We start from the raw sequence: 3,236 nt of genomic DNA on the forward strand, positions 1-3,236 counted from the left end.
AATAAACAAGAGAGCATGGATTAAAGGTTACTTGTTATGCAGTAATGAAGAATATGTTGGAGTTTTGGAGATGTTTTGTCTTCTGAATCTTTGCTTCCTCTGTCTTCTTGTTCACGCACGCACGTCCTCCTATGGCAAGCTGTGTGTTGGTGGATCACCGTTGTCAATGGCTACCTTCCATCCTTCCAGTGAAAACTACGCTCACGCGCTCTGTCACAGCACGGCTAATCACCGGTTGGTTCTCGATCCGGTTGGAATAGAATCCCTTGATTCCTTTGCGTTTGTCACTAACGCCCAGCCTTCAGGAGTTTGAAGCTCGTCACAGTCATTCAATCCTTGAATCCTACTCGGAATACCACAGACAAGGTTTAGACTTTCCGGATTCTCGTGAATGCCGCCATCAATTCTAGCTTATACCACGAAGATTCTGATTAAGAGATCTAAGAGATACTCATTCAATCTGATATAGAACGGAGGTGGTTGTTAGGCACACGTTCATGGGTTGAGAATGGTGATGAGTGTCACGGATCATCACCTTCATCACAGTTAAGCGCGAATGAACATCTTAGATAGGAACAAGCGTGTTTGAATAGAAAACAGAAATACTTGCATTAATTCATCGAGGCAAAGCAGAACTCCTCACCCCCAACAATGGAGTTTAGAGACTCATGCCATCAAAGAGTACAAAGTTCAGATCTAAAATGTCATGAGGTGCAAAATAAGTCTCTAAAAGTTGTTTAAATACCAAACTAGTAGCCTAGGTTTACAACAAATGAGTAAACTATGATGGATGATGCAGAGATCCACTTCTGGGGCCCACTTGGTGTGTGCTGGGGCTGAGAATTAAGCAATCCACTGCAGAGGCCATTTGTGGAGTTGAACGCCAGTTTTTGTGCCAGTTTGGGCATTCAACTCCAGCTTTTGATCCTTTTCTGGCGCTGGACGCCAGAATTGGGCAGAGAACTGGCGTTGAACGCCAGTTTACGTTGTCTATCCTTATGCAAAGTATGAACTATTATATATTGCTGGAAAGCCCTGGATGTCTACTTTCCAACGCAATTGGAAGCATGCCATGTCGAGTTCTATAGCTCCAGAAAATCCACTTTGAGTGCAGGGAGGTCAGAATCCAACAGCATCAGCAGTCCTTTTTCAGCCTGAATCAGATTTTTGCTCAGCTCCTTCAATTTCAGCCAGAAAAATACCTGAAATTACAGAAAAACACACAACTCATAGTAAAGTCCAGAAATATGAATTTTTCCTAAAAACTAATGAAAATAGACTAAAAACTAACTAAAACATACTTAAAACTATATGAAATTAACCCCAAAAAGCGTATAAAATATCCGCTCATCAGAGTCCTCATTCAATTGAAGGACTAGTTCACCTCTGTCTACATCAATTACAGCTCTTGCTGTGGCTAGGAAGGGTCTTCCAAGAATGATGGATTCATCCTCATCCTTCCCAGTATCCAGGATTATGAAATCAGCAGGGATGTAAAGGCCTTCAACCTTTATTAACACGTCCTCTACTTGTCCATAAGCCTCTTTTCTTGAGTTGTCTGCCATCTCTAATGAGATTCTGGCAGCTTGCACATCAAAGATTCCCAGTTTCTCCATTACAGAGAGTGGCATGAGGTTTATTCCTGACCCAAGGTCACATAGAGCCTTCGCAAAGGTTATGGTGCCTATGGTACAAGGTATTAGGAACTTTCCAGGATCCTGTTTCTTCTGAGGCAATCTCAGTTGATCCAATGCATTTAGTTCATTGGTGAATAGGGGAGGTTCATCTCCCCAAGTCTCACTACCAAATAAATTGGCACTCAGCTTCATGATTGCACCAAGGAACTTGGCAACTTGCTCTTCAGTAACATCCTCATTCTCTTCAGAAGAAGAATACTCATCAGAGCTCATGAAGGGCATAAGGAGGTTTAATGGAATCTCTATGGTCTCTAGATGAGCCTCAGATTCTTTTGGTTCCTCAACGGAAAACTCCTTGTTGATCACTGGATGTCCCAGGAGGTCTTCCTCCTTGGGATTCACGTCCTCCTCTTCCTCCTTCGATTCGGCCATGATGGTTATATCAATGGCCTTGCACTCTCCTTTTGGATTTTCTTCTGTATTGCTTGGGAGAGTACTATGAGGGATTTTAGTGACCCTTTTACTCAGCTGGCCCACTTGTGCTTCCAGATTTCTAATGGAAGACCTTGTTTCATTCATGAAACTCACAGTGGCCTTAGATAGATCAGAGACTAAATTTGCTAAGCTAGATGGATTCTGCTCAGAATTCTCTGTCTGTTGCTGAGTGGATGATGGAAAAGGTTTACTATTGTTAAACTTGTTTCTTCCACCATTATTAAAGCCTTGTTGAGGCTTTTGATCCTTCCATGAGAGATTTGGATGATTTCTCCATGAGGGATTATAGGTGTTTCCATAGGGTTCACCCATGTAATTACACCTATGCTATTGCAGGGTTCTTAGGATCATAAGCTTCTTCTTCAGAAGATGCCTCTTGAGTACTGTTAGATGCAGCTTGCATTCCATTCAGACTCTGAGAAATCATATTGACCTGTTGAGTCAATAGTTTATTCTGAGCCAATATGGCATTCAGAGTATCAATTTCAAGAACTCCCTTCTTCTGAGGCGTCCCATTACTCACAGGATTCCTCTCAGAAGTGTACATGAACTGGTTGTTAGCAACCATGTCAATGAGTTCTTGAGCTTCTGCAGGCGTTTTCTTTAGGTGAATGGATCCACCTGCAGAAGTATCCAATGACATCTTAGCTAATTCAGACAGACCATCATAGAATATATCCAGGATAGTCCATTCTGAAAGCATATCAGAAGGACACTTTTTGGCCAGTTCCTTGTATCTCTCCCAAGCTTCAAAGAGGGATTCACCTTCTTTCTGTCTGAAGGTTTGAACATCCACTCTAAGCTTACTCAGCTTTTGAGGAGGAAAGAACTTGGCTAAGAAAGCCTTGACCAGCTTATCCCAAGAGTTCAGGCTATTCTTAGGTTGAGAGTCCAACCATATTCTAGCTCTGTCTCTTACAGCAAACGGGAAAAGCATGAGCTTGTAGACTTCAGGATCTACTCCATTAGTCTTAACAGTATCACAGATCTGCAAGAATTCAGTTAAGAACTAAAAAGGATCTTCAGATGGAAGTCCATGAAACTTGCAGTTTTGCTGCATCAGAGAAACTAATTGAGGTTTCAGCTCAAAATTGTTTGCTCCAA

At 42.0% G+C, this 3,236-nt stretch overlaps 1 non-coding gene across 1 annotated transcript; it reads left to right on the forward strand.

Moving 5' to 3' along the window:
• Window positions 1-2,829: 2,829 nt before the first annotated feature.
• LOC112752888 (small nucleolar RNA R71) lies at window positions 2,830-2,937 on the forward strand. The gene has a single exon (XR_003177297.1). It is a non-coding gene; the product is annotated as a small nucleolar RNA R71 (small nucleolar RNA).
• The last annotated feature ends 299 nt before the right edge of the window (window positions 2,938-3,236 follow it).

Source organism: Arachis hypogaea, chromosome 15 (genome assembly GCF_003086295.3).
Source record: "Arachis hypogaea cultivar Tifrunner chromosome 15, arahy.Tifrunner.gnm2.J5K5, whole genome shotgun sequence".
In the NCBI taxonomy this organism is placed as follows: domain Eukaryota; kingdom Viridiplantae; phylum Streptophyta; class Magnoliopsida; order Fabales; family Fabaceae; genus Arachis; species Arachis hypogaea.